The 23,855-nt window shown below is 42.7% G+C and overlaps 1 protein-coding gene and 1 pseudogene across 1 annotated transcript in view; one reads left to right on the plus strand and one right to left on the minus strand.

Annotated features, from left to right (window-relative positions):
- Positions 1–421: 421 nt before the first annotated feature.
- The window catches only part of LOC139907919 (inositol hexakisphosphate kinase 2-like), a 74,600-nt gene continuing 51,166 nt past the window's right edge, over positions 422–23,855 (minus strand). Inside the window, exon 6 of the transcript XR_013504887.1 lies at positions 422–540. The gene's annotated coding sequence lies outside the window, so the exon portion shown is untranslated. The remainder of the gene's footprint in view (positions 541–23,855) is intronic.
- Positions 9,305–16,812, plus strand: LOC139907937 (inositol hexakisphosphate kinase 2-like; annotated as a pseudogene).

A 23,855-nucleotide genomic window follows, 5' to 3' on the forward strand; every position in this document is an offset into this window, starting at 1 on the left:
CCTCACTGAAATGGAAGCATACCTCTGGTCCGGGATAAACAAGTCTATTGATATGTATGGGAGAGTCTCCTATCTTGGCTGTACTGCGCAGCATCATGCATCTGCAGCTCTGACATGAAATGAAAGCACCAGGCCGCCGGCTTGGCATGTGCTCCAGTTATTTGGCACTCGCTCGGCATGCAGTCATTTGCCTCGTCATACACACACACACACACACACACACACAGGAACTGACCTCCCATGCTGTACATTTACATTAAATTTGATTGTTGCTAATTTTAGAAAACACATTATTTTCAGCTGCAGTAAATCTGTTGTGTCTATCTACAACTTGAAGTCACTGATTAAAAAGTTCCTGACCTTGTCTATAAGTAACATCATGCATGTGAAGAACAGACAATTTAACACAAACCAAGTCTTTATTTCTCCTCCAACAAACTGTGGACAACACAGATATACAAGATAGAGGTATCTGAACATGTCAAATAATAATTAACCCTCTAGACCCCAGTAGAATTCTTGCTCATTCCAAACAAACAGCTCTATCTTAAAAATAAAAACAAATTGACATTCACAAGTTTTTCCAGTTAAAAAAAACGCAACTTCCATTTTAATTTGGTACCAAATACATGGTAAAGCGATTCAGAGCGTCTCCTTACTTTAGTGTCAACATTCACAGTATGACAACAAAACAAATCCTTCTTATCTTGGCTAAGGACAAGCTTTCAAAATACATACAAAACATACAAAACCTCCAGTGGTTCAACCCACACAGACTGCGTGGGTATTATTGTATAATAGTTGCCAAACAAATATGGAAAAAGTCGCCAAACGTATGGAGAAAAGTCGCCGCGACCCGGTCGGTCCTACCGAGTCTTCGGCGCACTGCCTCCCAGAAAACAGTGTCCGTCTCCGGCAGTGAGAGCCAGGTAGGTCCCGCTAGCCTGACACTCAGCCCGCCCCCATTAGCCCCAATCCACCAATCAGCAGCGGCAGGAGCAGGTTGTTGGGTGGTAACCATGGATTAAACTATGGATGAGGTATTTAAAGATGGCAGCCCATTCATTCCAATGAAAGTTACTCACCCAACGCATACGCCAAAAAAGTTTCTACGACTCCTACCCCTCCGCACATTGGCCCCGCCTGTGTGTGTGTGTGTGTGTGTGTGTGTGTGTGAGACTGTTGTAACCTTACTCGAAAGACTTGTAATGTAGGTCCTACCATTCATGCAAGCGTTCATGCATATTTAGAACAGGACAGACTACATTTCTCTGTATGTGGTGACCTGTAAGTGGTTGTAACCTTAGTCCAAAGTCTTTAGCAATGTAGGTCCTACCATTCATGCATGCTTTCATGCATATTTAGAATAGGACAGACTACATTTCTCTGTAAGATGTGTGATGTAAGGACTGGTTTTATTTCATTTCGAACTTGAGTTCTTACTCATGCTACAAAGCTGTGTCCGGCAGCGCTGCTTAATTATTATTATTTTTAGAGATTACTAAATATATACAGTGAAGTGCTCCTGTAGGTGTGGAGGCATGTGTGTATGACTACTAGTCATAGTACTACTAGTCAATGGGCCATTCTGTCCATAACCCTAACCCTAACCCAGTCGCTGGGAGCTTGGAAACAAACCGGATTAAACAATTGGCTATTCACTTCAGCAGCACTCCATCAATTTTAATCTGGGATCTATTAGTCCCTATGCTTCACTGCTACATTAACATGTGACAGCTGCTGGTTGTATAACAGAGTAGGCCAAGGCCCGTTCAACTTATCAGGTCAATCAAACACAAAACTGTTTCATTGTTTCTTCATACGCTGAAGTGAAGTTTCTTGCCCTATTTTACAGTGATAAGTGGTCTTGATCTCAACAGATCTGTCTGATGAGGAGTGAGCACCTTGTGTATGTGTACATTAGGGTAAGTGGGATAGGTTCTCAGTGGTGTGTAAATGTTGGTTAAAGACAACTTGACAGTGGGAAGGATAGGAAGAACCGCATTATAATCCTTGGCTGTAATGTTTGAATTTTCAGTTCGTATAACAACAACAGATCTGGCACCCGTCCGTCAGTGAACCCACACCAGATTGTGGACGACAGAGGATCTCTCCGGCCAACAGAGCCACTTACGACCAAAGGTGTGTTTCACAGTGGGGGTTTCTCAGCTTTAAGCCCTAACCCCTGTAATCCCCAACTAATCCAATCTAGGCATGACAATGTAATGTGCTGTCTGGATCGGAGCCAGAGAAACGCCCAAGAACTCGTATCAATTTCAGAGGGTAGCACTTCATATGACCTTCATGGGCAAGCCTCAATAAAGAGTGTGTAATGTTAATGTTATTCTGTGCTATGTTAATGTTAATGCTATTCTTCTCATTATGAACATGGTTTATCCTCAGACAGAGGCTGCAGCATGCACACATTAGTGAGGGGAATATAGGGTAAACTGAGAGACTGGGGATGTTTTGAATTGAGTGAATTAGAGTAGAATAGGGTTAGTGCATGATTTTATCACCCAGTGCCAAGTTACATCATGCAGCAAGATTTGTACTGATAATTTAGTAAGCCATTCCTGGAAGCATTCAGTCATCATGATTTTGTTTTCAAATATGCTATGATTCAGCATGAGAATAATGATCTCCATGATGTTTTGCAAATAAATGAGGTTTAGGTAGAGGAGACCAGGGGCAATTTTAACACACTCAATTCCTCCAATCAGAAACAAGCTAGAGTGATGACATTAACTCTGCACATGCTCAGTAGGATTCTCTCTCTGCCTGAGGAAATGAATCAGGATCATTTCACCTGAGGAGAAATTTTCAACAAAAAAAAATATTTTGAGGTATGAAAGTTACTTTTTGGATGTACATTATTTTTTGCTTATGAATGTAACCTTATATAATTTTTATCTCTAGGTTATTGGTTAAAAATTAACATAAACAACCTATTCTAATATAGTAGCTGCTAGCTAGCATACAAGATTTAATCATGGCTGCAAGATCGGGGGCAATTGTAACACTGTGTTACAGTTGCCCCTGAGCCACATGCCCAAATGTAAGCACCCTGTTTGTCTGTGTTGACATACTTCTCTATTAGAATTGAACATATTAATTCATTTTTATGTGTTCAAGCAATATTATATATCAACATGTGAATATTACATGTTTCTGTAAAAGCAAAGTTCCTTTCATTGTCAATTAAGCACAGTAATTACCATTTCATTAAAGTATTTGTTTAAAGACTGTTCTTGACTCATCAGCTGATCAATATATTTGAGTGAAATATATTGCAAAATATCTGCAAAAATAGAAATAGACTTTGGCTTTGAATGCATACAATCCCTGACATCTAAAAGAATTCATACCATATACAAAAAAAAAATCTAAAGTAAACATTACTAGATACTATAGCAGTAATGTGATTACTTTGAGGTGTGCTTTTATTTGAGATACAGTGGGTTAATATGACTTTTTCAAGTGTTACAATTGCCCCCAACCACCGTTAACAACTGCCCCCTCCAAGGGGGCAATTGTAGCACTATGAGTTCTTGCATTAAATTCAATATTATAGTCTTGTCCTTTTCAGTGAAAATATATCAATTGTATGCTTAATTATATGTTTTTTACATCAAAGGATGGCTGCTGTATTTGAAGTCGTCTGTGAGTTATGAGGGGAAATGTAAAAAATGTTACAATTGCCCCCGTCAGCTGAATTGAATTAGTTAAATTGAATGAATTTGAAGACTCAGTATTCACAGGCAGAACAGTCTGCAACACAACACCAGCTGCAAACTTTCTGAAAACAGTTATTATTGTGCATTCATGTGCTATCCGGAAAAAGGAATTCCCTACTTGGAAATTTCACATGAACACCCTCCAAAGTCAGATGATTAAGTTGGAAACTCTGAGAAAATGTTGCTAGCTGAGTTTCACCCAAGTTTCGCAATGGTGACCTTTGACCTTCTCAAGAAGGAGAAAAAATAAGTCTTCGTGTCAGTCAACAGTAAGAAAACACCTGGAAAACACATACACCTGGCGTCCTGGTGGCTCAACCGGTAGTCCTAATTGCAGTGGTGGGGGTTGGGATTCGGCCTCAGGCCTTTGCTGCATGTCATCCCCTCTCTCTTTCCTATCTCTCTCTGCTGTGACTATCCAATAAATCAGAAATGTAAAAAAAAAATTCTTTACAAAGAGAAAAGAAAACACAGAGGCCTATACAAGCACCTTTATTGCTAGTGTGTTGTTAGCCATACTAGCCTAACATTTGTTTGAATGAAGCTTGTCAAATTAGCTTGTTAAGCTGCAGGATGTCCATGTTTGTTTATTGTATGTCTTCCGGGTTTGATTCTGACAAAATAGCACATGAACACAACTCTGTTTGTAAGTAAGTAAGCCGACTTGGAAGTCCTGGATGTCGGACCGTCCCACTAGCATGTGAACGCACAATTAGTCCTAAACTGCCTGTAAAATGCAATAACCACTCATAAGTTAACCACTCAAACAAAATCAAGTTTTAACATCAAACATCTTTGATCATATAAATAGTGTGAAGGTTAAATCAATCTGCATACCAAATTTGACAGTTTCCCCCCTCACAACTAAATTTAAAAACCATAGAACATAATCTCTATCAAATGCCAACCTTTAAAACTAGAGGCAGTAGCAAGCTTGGTGTCTTTTGGTCCACTGAGGCCAAAGGAATAATAAATAGTTTTAAAAATTGAAATTTTACTGAAATAAGTGCCACTTGCTAGATTAGATACATAAGCAGAAATTGAGTGGATGCCAACAATGTAGAGAATCCCTTGGAATGTAGTTATAATGGTTAAATAAGCATATGATGAACAATCATTGACTATACTATATACTATAGCTTGCACCCATATGCATGAAAGGCAGACTCCGGCCCTGACTAGATATACACTACCAGTCAAAAGTTTGGACACACCTGACTGAATGTTCTATGTTTTTCATTCTCTTAAAGCCATTTTGATCTAAAGGCTCATGTTAAATGCTTAAAATGTGTTTCTTAGACAAATATAAATAGTGAAGTTGATGCCTATGTATACATTTCTTTCCAAAGCCTTTGCCTTTCCATCAAGGCAATGGGTGGCTACTTTAAAGAATCTAAAATATAAGATAGTTTTGATTTAACACTTTTTTGGTCACTGCATCATTCCATTTGTGTTATTTCATAGTTTTGATGTCTTTATTCTAAAATGTGAAAAATAGTAAAAAAATAAAGAAAAATGGGTGTCCCCAAACTTTTGATTGGTAGTGTATGCCAAAATGAGAAGTGGACCCTAAGGAAATGTCCTTGGTGCTCTTTGACGTCTGTGTGTTGGCACGTGAGCAAGAAAATATTGCACTGACAGATTTCAGCATGCAGCGTGACCTGATGTTCTCTCCTAAATAAAGGGGGGAAGAGAGAACAGCACAACTCAGGCCTACCTTGGCCTTGATTAGGTATTATAGTCTGGATATGTCCAATGCTTCTTTTTCGCACGTCATATTGTCGGCAGCCAGACGTTGATACGTCTTGGCCTTTATTTGTATACTGTTTTACGGGATAACCTATAGCGGTTGGTGGTTGATGGTATCCTATATTGGTTCCTCCTTGTTGGGTCAGAAGGGTTGCACTCAGCAGTGCCTTCTCTATGGGCAGCAAGGACGGTGGTATGCATTGTATTGTGATATGCAAGTAAAACATTGGGGTTGTGTTTCAACCCAGGTTTTAGGAGTGAAGAACGAGAGTTCTTACTAACTCAGCCTTGCTGGCATCCCGGACGAGCCCCCAATTTGTCACGACCTGGCTCTGAAGCCATGACAAAAACGAGAGGGGGACGCAGGCTGAAAGCCAAATAATGAATAATTTATTTAAATAACCTATATAATCACTAACACAAACTAAACTAAGGCAACAATGAGGTGTGTTCGTCAGTAGAATCAGTGGTGAGGGTGCGTGTATGCATGTGTGTAAGGTGTCATGTCAAAGAAAGATGTTGAATAGCTGCAAACAAAAACAACCATGCACGGTCAAGACAGAGAGCAAAGAAGGAAGGGGCTCTCAAGCCAGAAAGGCGGGGTCTTTATAGAACGGGAGCACCGGGCCCAGGTGCTTCCAACTACGATCATCACACTCCGCCCTCCAGGTACCTGCTGCACTATAGAAATAAACAACATAGAACATGAAACAAGCCAGGGGACCGTCACAGTTGCCGGGCTTAGGAAGCGGCTTTGGATAATGTTGGCACGTGAGCGGGGTCTACAGCCGCGGCGGTGGGCTCATATGCGTCAAAGTCCTAGGTCCTATCACCTGCCATTTGCCAAAGACGTGACTTGGGTGGTGTTAAAGTTTTATAAAATAAAATGTATTCAGCAGCACTGCCGGACACAGCTTTGTAGCATGAGTAAGAACATGAGTTTGAAATGAAGTAAAACCAGTCCTTACATCACACCACTTACAGAGAAATGTAGTCTGTCCTATTCTAAAAATGCATGAAAGCATGCATGAATGGTAGGACCTAAATTGCTAAAGACTTTCAACTAAGGTTACAACCACTTACAGGTGACCACTTACAGAGAAATGTAGTCTGTCCTGTTCTGAATATGCATGAACATATACAAGATAAGTAATAAAATGCACTTAACACTAATGTTAAAGTGTAACTAAACCCCACCCAAATCGGTGGTGAAGCCTGCCAACTAATGGTGAAAAGTAGGGTACTGAACTGGTACAAAAAAAAAATCAGTGGGCACGGTTTTCTTACTATTTACTCCTAAACCGTGCCCACAGATCAGTAAACCATGCGCACAGATTTGAATATCTACGTTGGTAACATCAAAGAGGGACTTTTAGGCCTATATACAGTGAGCCATAGCCATTACACACCGCTTGGCATACATATAGTGAGCTATAATAGCCATTAGGCACCTAGGCCTATATGTGAACCATAACCATTGATTGATCACACCAGTAGGTCTAATTTATGATCCAATGTGTGTTTTGGTGATTTATCCCTATAAATCATGCTTGTGGAAAAAGTATGTTAATGTATACATCTATAAATTTTATATGCAACTCTGTGGGCCACTGTGGTGTCCCTGTTTGACGTTATCAATGCACATATTACAAATCCGTGTTCACGGTCTACTAATCCGCGGACATAGTTTAGGACTATGTGCGCACTGATTACTAATTCGAGGGCACGGTGGTTTACCAATCAGTGCCCGTATGGATTTCCACATCAATTATTTTTTCCTTACCAGATGACCCCTGGGGGGCTCCGTAGAGAACAGCCAAAGCAATGCCACATTTTTATGCTGAATGACGATTGTAAATTGTCAAAGACAGATCACGTTCCGGTCTGTCATTGCTGCTGGAGCGGCACCTGTAACTGTCGCTCCCGGTGTGGTCAGATATCGGAGTGTGCGCACAGCAGCGTTGTGTCTGGGATTTACCTCATGTCAAAAGAGCACTTTCTTTCTGCTGGTACCGTACAGCCTCTTTGAGCACATGGTGCAGAACAAACACCCAGTTCCCTTAATTTGACGCACCAAGTGTCAAACAATTTTCCGTCTCCACCCGTTTATTCAATCCATGCCTATCGCTGTGTTTTTTACTCCTCTCTCAGTGATGCGTGTATCTTCACCAGCTTTCATAAACTTCGTTTCCATATGTCAGCTGTGCTACACCACGGAATCGGTGCTGCATGGTGATAGAAAGTAGCTCGCTGTTAGTTAGATACAAAAAAACTTCACTCGCATTCCATTGGTAATTGTAAAATATTGCTTTGCTTCACTAAACATGATTGGATAAAACGCATAAAAAACAAAAACACACAAGGAGTGAGTTTTTTTTCTTTCTTTTTTCGAAAATAGCACATTGCCGGAAGTCTTTAAGCCCTGCATCTTCTATAGAGTACAACAGCAGTGTTGAACCTTGTCACTACCTGATCTGAGTCACTACCCGATCTGAGCCGCGCATGTGCGCTGTCGCTGCCCGATCTAAATCAACCGTAGATGTGAGTCGCGCATGCGCCGTTTTACTTAGTTATTAGTTGCTGTAACGCCCTAATTTCCCTTCGGGGATGAATAAAGTACCTATCTTATCTTATGTTAAAATCTTCTTTAAATTTGGCTAGATTGTTTTACTGGCTAGACTCCAGCATCTGCTTATTCACATGAAACCTACTATACTTCGCTTTATAATCTACAATATGCAATGATTTGCTGACTTGCGAAATACGATCGACTTCTCGTTTACTTTCAAGACTCATACCCGAATACATAATGTTTTGACACCGTGCCGAAACATCAAATGTACATTTGGGACAGTCAATAATAGTTCAGTCAAATGAAAATATCTCGTAATTACGAGATCAGGATGTACATTTGATAAGTAAGTAAGCTAGCTAGCTAGCTAGCTTTGGTGAACATATATGATTGGAATCGAAGTAGTATCCAGTTATGGAATTATATTTATCACCACTTTGGCTGATGTGATGTGAAACATGATGGGTTTGTTTGCTACATCAGTTAACTAGCCAACTAACATTAGCGATTAATATAAAATGGCCATGGCAACATAAAAGCTATAGCTGGCTAGTGAGTCCGCATCAACCTTAATGCTATTCAAGTGCGAGACGATTACATTTGTCTTTCCAATTGAAGATACACATTAATCTGTGGTAGTGACAGAGCTAATGGCCGAAATTTAAAGGGGGGTCTGTGCCGTAAATCGTTTATGCTCGGGCATGCGCGACTCACATCTACGGTTGACTTAGATCGGGCAGTGACAGCGCGCATGTGCGACTCAGATCGGGTAGTGACTCAGATCGGGTAGTGACCAGCCCCCAGGCGTCACTCCGAGTTCCGAGTACAATGGAATGCACCCATCCATGGTTACCACCCAACAACCTGTTCCTGCCGCTGCTGATTGGTGGATTGAGGTTGATGGGGGCGGGCCTTTGCACTTTTCCGTGTTGGAAGTCGTTTTTCTCCAAGTTCCGAGTACAATGGAATGCACCCATCCATGGTTACCACCCAACAACCTGCTCCTGCCGCTGCTGATTGGTGGATTGAGGTTGATGGGGGTGGGCTGAGTGTCAGGCTAGTGGAAGTTTTACCAGTCACGAGATACATAGCTTTCAGTCTGCAGTGGAGACGCATGCAGGATCTGCGTCTGTCTGCCACATCTGCTGTGGAGGCTCAGGCCCAGGAAGCCATGGATGCAGAGCAACAGCAAAAACAGCAGCAACATAAACTGCAACAGAACCAGCTGCAGCACCAGCAGTGCTACATGGAGAAAGGGGTGATGCTTGAGCCCTTTGTGCACCAGGTGGCGGGCCACTCCTTCGTTCTGTGCTTTGGGGAGCAGACCATCTGCAAGCCCCTCATCCCCCGCGAGCATCAGTTCTACAAGAGCCTGCCTGCTGCCATAAGGAAGTTCATCCCCCAATACAGAGGTAAGGCAAACTAGCCTAAACCAAACACTGACTGCCTGTGTTGTGCCTGCTGTTGTGTTGTCGTGGTGTGTTGTTTTGCATCTCTCTCTCTTGCTTTTCTATGCCTCCCTTGGGAATTCAGGTGGGAATAGATTTTTGCAGACACACTGCTACGTGAGTTTCACCTGAGTTTCGCAATGGTGACCTTTGACCTTCTCAAGAAGGAGAAAAAATAAGGCTTTGTGTCAGTCAACAGTAAGAAAACACATACACCTGGCGTCCTGGTGGCTCAACCGGTAGTCCTAATTGCAGTGGTGAGGGGTTGGGATCTGGCCTCAGGCCTTTGCTGCATGTCATCCCCTCTCTCTTTCCTGTCTCTCTCTGCTGCGACTATCCACTAAATCAGAAATGCAAAAAAAAAAAATCTTTAAAAAAAGAAAAGAAAACACAGAGGCTTATTCATGATTTTGCTTTTCTATGTGCCTCCCTTGGGAATTCAGGTGGGAATAGATTTTTGCAGACACACTTTACTTTTCTGTGGGTTGTTGCAAGGTGTAAAGCCTGTAGGGGACTGATTTTAGGGGACTGAGCTCCTTCCCCCTACATAAGCAATTTTTCTAGGTGCCTGCCAGGAGCAGCTTGTGCTATACTGGACCTTGCCACAGGAGGGCACTGTAGTCCCAGGAGTCCCTGTTGGCTGTGTGGTCTGTGTACGAACCACACCTCCCCACCTGGGTGGCCTGTTTGTAGGAGGCCAGACTGACAAGACAGGTAAGTCGGGTAAGCAGACAGTTGGGAGCTAGTGTTTCTCTGTCCAGTGCACAGCCAGTCCCTGCGTTTCCTACCAGCATTGTGAATGCGATACGAGGCAAGATCCTGCCTTGCTCGGGTCCAGTAGCCAAGAGATAGAGATGGATGGAGCTGCTTGAGAGAGCTCATGAGGTCACCTGAAACCTGAAACCCTTGCACCTACAGTTCACAAATATACACTCACATATTTCAACTAGCTGATAGGGATGGGAAGATATATCATAGTACGATAATTCGCAATGTAAAATCATGACGATGTACATCGTGGCATATAACGATGTGCATCGGACGTACACCCTGTGAGCTACATAGAGTTGAAACGTTCGGTTCCGGAATAGTTTTGGACCGGCCTCCAGACTTATTGGGATATCTAACTTTAGTGATAGCTGCCATATTACACAACAGAGAACCCCTTCAGTCTCCGACATCAGAAAACGATAGTAAAGGTTGCTGTAATGATCCTCGGTTATAAATGTTTCAACCTAGTTTGTGTAAAATTTCTGTCGCTTCCGTGTTAAAACGGCACCAAACACTACAGTATCCATGATCCTTAGAGAGAGTTACTATGGTGACAGGACAACTCGCGACACCGATTTGGTAGGTGTATCAAGCACATAGCAGTAGAATTGTAGAATTAGTATTCATGATTTTTGCCGAATGTAAATCTTATAGCGTCATGTTGCTATAGTGATGACAGCTGTGCAGTGCAGAGCACCAGCGAGCTAACCGGCAGTTCTCTGATACCTGTTGTGATAAGTCGTTGATTAAACTTACCTAATGAGTCGGATCCACCGCTGCTTTGCCAACTGAGACGATGGAAAGCGGTAGAAAGAAGTGCAGTTGTGCTCTCCTGACAAATAGTTGCAGCCAGGTACAAAACATTGGGCCATGTTCTTCTTGTCTTAACGTTGTAACCCTTTACAGTCCATGGTTGTGGCGTTAGGTCTATCTTGTATGACTAGCTCTACGTATAGTTTGTCTCTCCCACATGACAAGACGACGGAGGGAGCTCTGTAATTGGGGACTTCAATGGCGCAATTATCTCTGGGATGAATAGTTTCTTTACCCTCTAACACCCAGATGTACACAGTCTTGTACCTTAGCCTTATTTTCCAACTATGCTAGTTTTCCCGACACAGCTGTTACTCGTTTGAGCTAATGGCTCACTTCATAGCGGTTCAGGTCATTCAGATGTTCCAAATCTCTGAATGGCGAGTCACGTGACCATGTGTATGCGAAAAATGAATGGGTATTTTGCTTCCGGAACCGAGAAATGGCCACGCCCACGTCTTCACGTCTCAACTCTATTGTCTGATGCTTACTGTATTCTGCCTGCCTCTGCCCCTCCTTCTCCTTCTCCACCCATTACACAGTTTGACCAGCAGAGGGTGCAAACACTTTGCAATGCAAAACCGCAAAGCCAAGTGGCAGACATGGTGGACAAGGAAGAGGATATTTGAGTAGAGCTTGGCCGGTGAGACAAGTGTCAGCGTTGTTTTACAGGAGCTCTATAGCGACCGCAGTGTTGGCTTCCAAACAGACCCTGCTACAGCTGCCACAGCACAAGTTCATTATGAATGTTCTGGATCGATATCTCGAGCAAAAACCGGCAGTTACAGCAGCTCTGATGAGCTCAGACATCCAATCAAATGCGAGAGACTGCGGTATATGAGCCATATTTTTTCATTCTGAATGAAATCATTACGACTGAAGATTCCCCGCAAGTGCATGGTGTGCGCTTACATGCTCCACAGTATGTAATTACAATAAAGGTTTCTGACATGCTCAAAATAGCCTACAGAATCTAACATGGGCTTACGTTTTTAAAATATGGACCAGCGTCGATTTTTGGTTCTGGGATGTTCTTTTAACGTTACCAGAACATAGCATAGTTATAGGAACGTTCTCCAAACCTAACAAGAACGTCCCAGGAGAGTTCCCTTTTGGTTTTTCTCTAAAAGGAACGTTTTAGGAATTCCTGAATGGTTATTGCTTCTGTTATTCTTTCTGATGAAGCAATAAATTTATCAGAACATATGACAGAAAACGAGATGTGTCAGAAACACATCTCGTTTTGCACCCGCAATGATTGGGTACACTTGTAATTGTCACCGGCGTATGCCAAAACTAGCCCGGTTTGGTTAGCCCAATGTTTATAACAAGTGCAGCCCATTCCAACAAAAGAAAGTGATTGGAATGAGTGTTTACATGACAAAAAGGTTATAGCCTACCAGCCCTCTCAAACGGAAGGAAATTTAATTCAGAATGGGCCAGTTTATTCTGATTGGGCTACTAGTCTTCTTTACCATTGCAAGAAAAACATTGCTAAAACTAGAAAATGTGCTCAGAAGAGCACAGACCTCCGCCAAGGCAGTTATGCACCTTTTGGTGGAATTTCACACCAACCGCCATGCCCCCTTTTGGCCAATCGACGTGAAAATTTAATCAGTTCTTCCTTGGCCCATAATCAACCTTCATATCAAGTTTCGTGCAAATCCATGCCCAACTTTTTGAGATATCCTGCTAACAGACAGACAGATGGACGGATGGACACAGACGCAGGCGAAAAACATTACCTCCTTGGTGGAGGTAAAGACTTATAATTTTGTCAAATAAATAACGGCAATGTTGTATGTGTATGTATGTGTATGGGTTGACACAATGAGAAAGACCACTATGCACAAATTATTTGATATTCAAATATACATGGTCTGCCCCTGTCCCCGGACTGTCTTCCTCTCTCTTTTTCTCCCTGTCTTGCTCCGTCTTCCTTTCTGCCCACGTGTGTTGCTATAGGGAGCTCAGTATCTCTGTCCCATCCTCTCTGTCTGTCATAGTCTTGTCCAGGTATTGTTGGATTTCTATCAGATGTCTTAAAGAGATGTGGGTGCAGACACAAACTACTCTGTAAGTGTAACTGTACTGCAGAGCAGAAAGAGATGGGGGTAAGAGATGCTCAGCACTTCACATCTTGTCAGCTTTATTATCCTCTGTTGTCCTATGGCCAATTTTCAATTTTCTTCACTGCTTTCATGACACAGATGTCTTACAGATCTTTTTTCTAAATTTCCTCTTTCTGTTTCCCTCCCTCTCTCTGTCTCAGGTGTAGTGTCGGTGAGCTTCGAGGAGGATGAGGAGGGGAATGTTTGCCTCATCGCTTACCCCCTCCACAGTGACCCAGCAGGGGACCTGGAGAACAAGGACCCCTCGACCGACTGTGAGCCCAAGGGCAAGATGCTCAATAAGGGCAACAAGATGGCATCCCTGCTTGTGGACAACGATAACAACAGCAAAGACGGCCGAAGCCACCACTCCTGCAAAGACAAGATAAGAGGTGAGATGGGGAGACAAATGTTCAACTCCTGGATCTATAGCCAGAGACAACAATACACTCAGGGTCCGTTGCCCTCCTGTTAGTGTAGGAGGTGTGGTCAATGCATCAACAGACTGGAGCAATGTGAGTCACTTTCACACTCAAATCAAGGCTCAGTGATATTGAATAAATTGAGGTTGGCAGATGATGCACTGATCGCTCCAGAACAGTTACTTAACTGTGATACATTTAACCCAGACCTTCCATAGTTTCCCTTGGGATGTGACTCTGTGGATTGAGTTCAATGCTGTTGGTCTGCTGTCTGTACATCTCCAAATTACAGACATGATGTGATGCACACATCAGGCGCATTAGAGATAGATTTAGATCCATTTCTATACACTGACCAACTTTTGATTTTGTGCCTCTGTATGGGAAACACTGCATCTCACAGTCAAAGACGCGAGGCCATTTGACGAAGCGCATCATCTCACTAAACGTTACCTGACTGACTGACTGACTGACTGCCTGACCTGAATTTGCCTTGTGATGCCCTCGGCTGCGCTGTGGGGCAAATGACACGTATGTAACTTCAATGCATGCTTATGCACACATACGCACACACAGATTTGATTCAGTCAGCCCTGACCTTAGGAAAGGTGAAAGGACTAGAGGGGTGATAGTGGCTGAGGCAGAGGATGGGAGGAGGTGGATGTTTGAATGGATGGATGTTGGTGAATGAATGACACTTTTGTTTCCCTTGGGCCCCTCTTTATTTAGTGTGTGACGTTTGATCATTGCCCTCTTTTTTCCACTCTACTACTCAGATGACACTTTGACCAAACACACAAACACACATTCATGCACAGAGTGACAATTAACCAAACAGTATACACAACCGACCTGTAAAAGGCACCACTTTGTCGTGCAGGTTTGCTCAGTGTCCATGGTAACTGTTGTTAGTCCAGTAATGCTGTGCTGTAGTGTGAACTGATGAGTCTCTCTCTCCCTCTGATGTCCAGTGGTCATAAGCTCCAGGAGGATGTGGAGCTGGAGTGGATGCAGTCAGCCGAGGTGCTCTACTCCCGGCTGGAGCGCAGCCAGAGCAACGCTGTCCCACAGCATAAACACAACCCCTGGAGCCTCAAGTGTCACCAGCAGCACCTGCAGAGGATGAAGGAGAACGCCAAGCACCACAACTAGTACAGTATCCTTTCACTGACTGGAGAGCTGCATATTTACATGTGGAGAGCTTTATATGGTTATCAGTGGCCCGATAGCTGAGAGGCTTGTCTCATACGACTTCTAAGTATCAATTTCTTTACCTGTGGAGTCTGATTTCTAAAGCGCTCACATCAGTTACTTGATATTACTATGACTCCACTGAACATATTGTAATGACAATAGCACAAAGGTAGCATACAGAATGCAATCAATATAAGTCAATATCAGTGAAGTTTCTGGGGAGGGAGCTTGGAATCCAGCTGAGCGGAGTTGTAAGCTGATATCAGTGCATGTGAAGCCCCTGCTTCTTCCACTCTGTTCTCCTTGACTTGGTTTCCCAGAATTCATCCGGCTAGAGAACCTGACGTGGCACCACACAGTGCCGTGCGTGTTGGACCTAAAGATGGGCACCTGGCAGCATGGAGACGACGCCTCGGAGGAGAAGAAGGCCATGCACATCCGCATCTGCCAGCAGAGCACGTCTGCCTCTATAGGAGTCCGCCTCTGTGGCATGCAGGTAGGCTCCGAGCCAACACAGGGCTCTGTGGGGCTGTTTACCTGACTGACCTTAAAATGTGTCGGAACCTATTTAAGGCGTATAGGGCTCTACCTTGCAGCCAGGGTCTGAAATTAATACCTGCCAAATGCCAAATGCCTGTGAAATTTGTCTTTGACGGATAAATCAGTAAGGGTCGGCTATACTGGCCGGTAACTTTTTGAGATGAAAATATGTGAATGCTGGTTAGAATGCTATCATATTATGTATGTATACAGTTTTTGGTCTTTACCTGTTCTCAGACTTTATCCCTGCTGACCACTGTACACTCTGTTTGACCGTGAGCTACTCAGATCAAAACAATGGCTCTGTATCAAACAGGCTTCTGTTTGACTGCCTGTTACGCTGCTCTACACACAGTGGTAGCATATAAATTTTTGCAAACTTCTGGGTGGATGTAGTTGTAGTCACTGCAAGAATCCCCATTTTAGAAAATCAGCTGTGCTCTACTTAAAAATATATCACAAACATATTTCTAACCTCTCCATGTTTCTTCATCCCTCTCCAGGTGTACCAGTCTGACTCGGGCCAGCTGATGTTCATGAACAAGTACCACGGCTGCAAGCTGACCCTGCCGGGCTTCAAGGAGGCCCTGTTCCAGTTCTTCCACAACGGCCAGCGTCTGCGCCGCGAGCTGCTCTCCCCGGTGCTGCGCAGGCTCAGGGAAATGCAAGCCGCCCTGGAAGCCTGTGACTCCTACCGCTTTTACTCCAGCTCCCTGCTCATCATCTACGACGAAGAGCCCCACCGAACGCACACGCGCCGGCACGCTGAGGATGGCCTCTCCGAAGAAGAAGAGGAGAACGAAGAGGAGACAGAGGACAGGGGAGAAGAGGAGGAGGAGGAGGAGGAGGAGACAGAGGACATGGGGGAGGAGCAGGAGGACAAGCAGGAGGAGGATGAAGTAGCAGGTGCCCATGGCCCGTCCACATCTAGCTGCAGCAGCAGCCCGGGGGTGGGCAGCCGTCGCCCGGGCCACTCAGACCCTCGCAGCTACGTTGTGGATGTGAGGATGATAGACTTTGCCCACACCAACTGCCGACCCTACGGGGAGGACAGCGTGGTCTACGAGGGCATCTTCGGCCTCCAGAACCTGATCACCATCATCTCTCAGCTGGATGACCACAGCACAGACTAGACCGACAGCACACATGAACACACACATACGCACACATCCAAACACACACTGATGCACAATTACACAACATTTTACACACACTCTCTTTTTATGACCCTTGGAAACAGCAGGACTGGACTACAGAAGAGGAGAGATTTGCTCTTCCTCGCTTATCAAAACTGACATCCCACAGGTCTTCCCGTTTCTGTCGTTGGTGCTTCTCAATGTTTCTGTGTGTCCGTCTAAAGGATATGAAGCAGACATGAAGGTAACATAGAAGAGCCATCTGTGATCTTCCGTTTAATTGAGTCAGTGTTTTACCCGTTGTCACGTTACCGCATTCTGTTTTAACCCAGTTCATCGTTTAGGAAATAAATTAGACAGCAAATAAAAAGCAGTTTTGAAGTCCAAGACGGTAAGCATGTTCTCTCTGTGTCCCATTCCAGGCTCTACACCCCATAGCACCTGAGAGCTAGTGCAGGTCAAAAAAGAACAAACAAATCTTTTTCAACGAATCATTCTCGAGCTCGAAACATACCGAGTCTGTAGTGGTACGTACTGGTTCCTCCTACTTCGAGTTTCCATCAAAGCTCATTAAACGATTGAATGATTGCACCTTAACAAACAAAGGCACTTTCAAACCCGCTCTTTGGCCAAGTAGTAGTGAGCCGTTCATTTGGGTTTTGTAGTTTCACTTTCAAATCACTATCTGCAAGCTGTCCGAGACAAGCAGCATCTCGAGCGTATACTACTTCCATGTCGAGTCGCTTTAGGATTCAGTGTACGGGTTACGTACGTACTGAAACTCGAGAACCCGAATGAGCGGCTCGCTCAATGAGGAAGTAGTAGTACATTGCCGTTCATTCGGGTTCTCGAGTTTCAGTACGTATGCAACCCCTATACTGAATACTGGAACTCGACTCGACCGGTACTGGAGTTGCTGCGACCAGCCGACAGCCTGCAAATCACACTATGCCTACGGTACTTTATCACAAAAGAACTACTGTTTAACCCTCAAAGTATAGTGAAGTTAAAAACACTGTGGGAGCAGGACCTGGGATTAGAGTTTTCTAATGACCAATGGGAAGCAATCCTGGAACAGGTACACTGCTCATCACCTTGTGCACGACATGGATTAATCCAATTTAAAATTCTTCACCGAGTTCACCTGACCAAGGCAAAACTGGCCCTGATATACCCTGGTACCGACGATGCCTGTAACAGATGCCAACAATCTCCAGCTGATTTGATTCACATGTTTTGGACATGCCCAAAATTAGATACATTTTGGAAGGACATTTCTAAGACCTTCTCTGACATACAATCTTCCCCTCCCCCCAGACATACTCGCTGCCCTATTGAGTATACAAGGAGAAAAAGACTTGGTTTGTGCTAAATTGTCTGTTTTTCACATGCATGATGTTACTTGTAGACAAAGTCAGGAACTTTTTAATCAGTGGCTTCAAGTTGTTGATAGACACAACAGATTTACTGCAGCTGAAAATAATGTGTGTTCTAAAATTGGCAGCAATCAAATTTAATGTAAATGTACAGGATGGGAGGTCAGTTCCTGTCTGTGTGTGTGTTTGTGTGTGTGTGTGTGTGTGTGTGTGTGTGTGTGTGAGAAGGCAAATGACTGCATGCCGAGCACCAGCCAGTGCCAGCACATGGTGAAAGATTAATTAATATCTCTGCAGATACCCTGGAAAGTATGATAGGACTAACTCAATATGAGCAGGCAGTGAAGCCCAGTCCCACCACCTGCTGAGCGGAACTGGAGCACATGCCAAGCCGGCGGCCTGGTGCTTTCATTTCATGTCAGAGCTGCAGATACATGATGCTGCGCAGTACAGCCAAGATAGGAGACTCTCCCATACATATCAATAGACTTGTTTATCCCGGGGGCGGGTCTAGGGGGTGGCCAGTCCCAGCCCTGAAATCTGATTGGCTACCCCAGGTTCCACCTCAGATTCCTGAGATACGATTGGCTGATGGCCATGTTAGAGGCAGGACCATCAAGTTGGTGCAGTTTTTTTTTCCAAAACTACGCACCTGTTCCAAGAAACATGCCAAGGGGAGCAAAGAGAAGACCAAATTAGGGATCTTTTAATGTGAAAAAAAAAAAACCTAACCAAACTGAATGGCAAAGATAAATGCAGCCGCACCTGAAGATAAAAACCAAGAGGTAATGTTAGTAGCCTACATTTTTTTATATGCATACAGTAGACAGTGATTCCTGAAAATTCTGGTTGTTTTCAACCTGGGCCTTGTACAGAAGAGGAAAGAGAAAAATTTGAGTTCTGACTTTAATCTCAGAATTCCGACTATAAACTCAGAATTCTGACTTTAAACTCAGAATTCTAACTTTATTAATCTCAGAACTCAAATACATTTTTCATGTGGCCCTAATCCTCTGCCTTGTGTTCAAAATTGCATCACTTCACTGTAGAGCTTTCATACCTCCAGATACCTGGGAGCGCTGCTATCCAATAGGTAGGTTATAAACACACAAGGCTCCAACAGTTGAATCCAAAAAGCGATTAAAACACGTCCTTTCAACACAACAACACCCACACAGCAATGGGACCTGCCTACATCCTTCCTAAATGCCTCGCTCAGTGTCACCCTCACTTGAGTCTGTGCCCCACCTCATCCACACCAGCCAAAATGGCCTGGACACACCACTGCCCGGACCAGAGGTATGCTTCCATTTCAGTGAGGAGGAGGAGGAGGATGACTGGTGTGACTACCAAAGAGAGATGAGACGGCTGGCTGTGAGGTCACCCTGGGCTGTCTGGGCCGGTCCTGTTCATCTCCAACCGGTCTGAGGCAGAGAGAGAGCAAGTCACCAAGTCAGGAATCTGCTCCCTGGTGAATGTATGAGTCACAGGAGCGATGGGCTGCTCGGAGAGGAGCTATTAACCAGATACACAGGCTTGTGTCAACAGTACGCACGGGCCATTAGCATTTCAGTGTCCTCTCTCTGGAATGTACCATAGTTTCACCATCAGTCTGGAACATAAAGCACAGTGGGGTCTTACCCGTCAATTGAAATATGAAGGACAGCCAGAGGTGGAAAATAAATGTTACACCTACTCTACTTACTGTACTTGAGTAGATTTTTAGAGTGACACAAATTTTCAGGTATATTTTAAAGGAATTTTTTAAGTAACATTTTACCTTTGAATAGGTGTCCATGACAGCCTGCACCAACTTTGAAAACCCTAGTACATAGCACCAAAATGAAAGTTGAGACAACATCTGTAGTCGTCCACAGCTGCTAACGGCATCCTTTTGTGAAATTGGAACCTAAAAATTTGACTGACAACCGTTCAAAACATTTTCAAAAGCTGGTTTATTATGCAATTTTACTGTGCCTTATTAATATCAGATTGTGAAAAGTTTGCACTTATTTGGGTTGATGTTGAAATTGGTCTCCTCCTGCATGTCACCATCTGTCAAATGCTGCTGGGTTTTGGACCTGGGTAGTTTGTACAAGGATATATATAGAGAGAGAGACATATACAGTAAAACAGTTACAGACTTTACCACCTATAACCAATACTATAATTCTGTTGAAAAGAGCTAGAAGGCACCTAATGATCTAGCCCAAAATGGGTAATCTGTAGAGGTTTATGTGTGTAAAATCGTAATGACTTTTTCATGCAAGTAACTGAATGCTACTTTTTCTTTGATGTGAGTATTGAGTAAAATATTTCAGTACTCTTTCAGTGCCTCTGAGTCCTACTGCAGCTTAACCACCAGAGTGTAATATTCTGTACAACTACAGCTTAAGCATCTCATAAGCATCTGTAGAGGGTTAAAATGTAATTATAGCTCATAGTATATAAAGGGTTAAAAAGACAAAGATAAAACAGTTCATGGAGTATAAAGTTAAAAATTTGATATGCATTATTAAAATGTGAATTTAAAAAAGATTAAGATTTATAAGAAGATAAATAGACTTTGAAAATTTAGGGATATGTTAAATAGATTATTTAAAAATAATAGATAAAAAAAATAGACACCCCTTAATTTTTTTGGTTTTAGGCTAAGGTAATATAATTTCATTGTACATTCTGTCATCTATCTCGAGCGTAATTCATTAGGTCACTAGGGGGCGCGCGGCGCTTGGGAGGTAAACAAAACCATAGAGACGCACTACCACAGAATAAATCCTGTGGTCAAGCTTAACACAAGCTCCTGATGTGTGTCTCATGTTTCCTAACTACAGGTGGGTTAATATTCCTCCAAAATGTAAAAGCACAACCTAGTTTGAAAGCTAAGCATGTTGTTTAGGTCATGAGTGTATCAATTTCGGTCAGAGTAATAATAGTAGAATTTGTTTTGTGCATATGCGTAATCGAGAACATTAAGCTACATGCTAATGTGCTAAGCTAGCGAACCTATTGCGTTTATGATAGAGTGAGTTTACAGTCAACACAATTCGGTTGCTCAAAAGCCATTCACATGAGTTGTGATTTCTGATGTGTGGTGAGGGAATTGCTGAGGGTTTGTGGAGTCATTCTAGGGCTTAATGGATGGTGTATTTGTGGCGCGGTGGCGGTGTCGAGCGAGGAGGCACGATGGTGAAAACATGGCGCCTTTACCGTGTCTGGGGGGTGAGCGTGTTGGGAGCGTTTCGTGACGTCTTCACTCTGTTGCTGAGGAGGAGCATTCCGTGGTGTTTTCGTGTGTTTTCTATTGATGGAAGCATTAAGCTAAGTTGAACTTGTTGAGTGTAAAGGAAATTGAAAGAACTAACAGGATTATTGCACTTTTTGTATTCTTGTTTTAGTGTATTATGTTATATTGAATGTAAAGTTGAACTAACCAAAGAAAGTGGTTGAGGAATATTGATAGTGTTATAACTAAAATGAAAGGACTAAATACATACTTTCAAGGACCGAATTGAACAGGAGAGTTCATACTGTTTAAGCACGTTGTGTATTATTTTGATATTTTGTGTTAAAGGGATATTTCAAACTATGAAACAGAAGAAATATAGACATTCATTTTTGATACAATGTTTATACTGATATTGAATGTATTCTCCTGAGTATATGAGTACGGGTTATTGTATAGTAATGTAAAGAGTGACAAGTTATACCTTATTTGGTTTTGTACTGTGTCATAGAGCATCTGAGTTACACATCTCTGGAGTCAAAGTCATTAGTCAAGGTCAATTTCATAAGTTTAAAGTCATAGTCAAGAGTTTGATATGATATAAAAGAAATGTTCTTGTGTGCATAATAATTATACAGAATAAATCCTGCGGTCAAGCTTAACACAAGCTCCTGATGTGTGTCTCATGTTTCCTAACTACAGGGATTTATCCTGACACACACCCTCCTGGCCACCACTAGGTCACAGGGGCAACACATCCTGTAGTTGACCATCAGTCCTTATGCATGTTGTGCAGTGTAGCTTGTTGTCAATCTCAGAGACAGCCTATACTGTAATCCGCTTATTCTGTGGTGGTCCAGGACAGTATGGGTTATCACACAGTTACACACTAGTTAAAATCACTATGGCAACAGCAGTAGTATCTGTTTTTGCCTTTGCTGTCAAGCTGGGAATGAAATAGTGTCCTAGATTCCCGGGCCAGTGGAATCACACCCTAGATGATCAGAATGTCCTTAAAACACTTCCTATATACCAAATGTCTGTCACTGTCACAGCTCCACCCTCCTCTTGGCTATAGGATGTTTATAGGTTTTGTCCTTGGCTCTCTCCAATAGAGATATGACAGACAAACATAAGGAAAACACTAGAGAACTTCTATTTTGGTCTCTGTGCGTTCCCATTTTTGTTTGTGTGCCTGTGTGTGTGTGGGTGTGTGTAGCCCATGCATGTGTGTACCTAGGCCAATCACTGCTCTCCACATACACCCAGGTCAGTCTTGGAACATTTGGTTTATTTTCTCACTGCTGCCACATGAGTTTATATGTTTGCATGAAATCCGATCCAAACAATCAGAGATGCTACAGAATTGAAGCTTAATTCATTTTGCATAAACCGTCCCACATAATCATTCTCTCTCTCACACACTCACTCACTCAAACACACACACACGCACATACATACTTTGTATCAACAACACACAGCCTTGCATATCTAACACACAGATTAACAGTAGCAGATTAACTCAGTATACATATCCCCTTTTTTTTTAGGGAAGCTAGGTTCAGGATTAAAATGGTGTCAGAGAACATAACCACACTATGTAGTGTGAACAGTCCTACATGTGATCCTATCTACATGCACCATCTCTCATTGAATTGCTCCATTGTCACGCAAAAAAGTGACCAAACAAGTGTTAAACAAATCAAAAGTATCTTATATTTTAGATTCTTTAAAGTAGCCACCCATTGCCTTGATGGAAAGGCAAAGGCTTTGGAAAGAAATGTATACATAGGCATCAACTTCACTATTTATATTTGTCTAAGAAACAAATTTCAAGCATTTAAGCATGAGCCATTAGATCAAAATGGCTTTAAGAGAATTAAAAACAGTACATTCAGTCAGGTGTGTCCAAACTTTTGACTGGTAGTGTATATCTAATCAGGGCCGCAGCCTGCCTTTCATGCATATGGGTGCAAGCTATAGTTGAGATCTCTGTCTACCAAACCATGTTATAGGTCTAAAAGGACAACAATAACAACTTGTCAGCATACTGAAATTACAGTTCAAATTCACAACTATTATGTGACAGAAAATGAGCGTTTAGATCAAATTTGCTGTATTTAGTTATCAATTCACATTAAGTCATGTAAGCTTGCATCAATATCACAGAAACAACATTTTTTTTTCAAAATCTGCCATGTTGCACCAACCCTACCAATTCGTGTATCTAATCCAGCAAGTGCCACTTATTTCAGTAAAATGTAAACTTTTAAACTATTTATTATTCCTTTGGCCAGAGTGGACCAAAAGACACCAAGCTTGCTACTGCCTCTAGTTTTAAAGGTTGGCATTTGATAGAGATTATATTCTATGAGGTATTTAAATTTAGTTGTGAGGAGGGAAACTGTTGATTTAACCTTCACGCTATGTATATGATCAAAGATGTTTAATGTTAAAACTTGATTTTGTTTGAGTGGTTAACTTTAAAGTCGAGATGAAACGGCATTTCGAGAGTATCGAACTTCCGTATCGTGACGTATTTTCGAGTGAAACAGGAAAGACAGGCGGGACATAACGTTGGGAGGAATTTGATTTGAACGTTGAAAAGTGGGTGTGTCATAACACCCGAAGACACACCGAAGTACCATGCTGTTGCTAGCTAGCTAACTAATGAATCTTAGCCTCTTAGCTCTGTGCGCTAAAAGTTGAAGATTGATTGATGGGTGGATGTCATGATATTATTGGTTGAAATTAGTTACG

Source organism: Centroberyx gerrardi, chromosome 5 (genome assembly GCF_048128805.1).
Source record: "Centroberyx gerrardi isolate f3 chromosome 5, fCenGer3.hap1.cur.20231027, whole genome shotgun sequence".
Lineage (NCBI taxonomy): Eukaryota > Metazoa > Chordata > Actinopteri > Beryciformes > Berycidae > Centroberyx > Centroberyx gerrardi.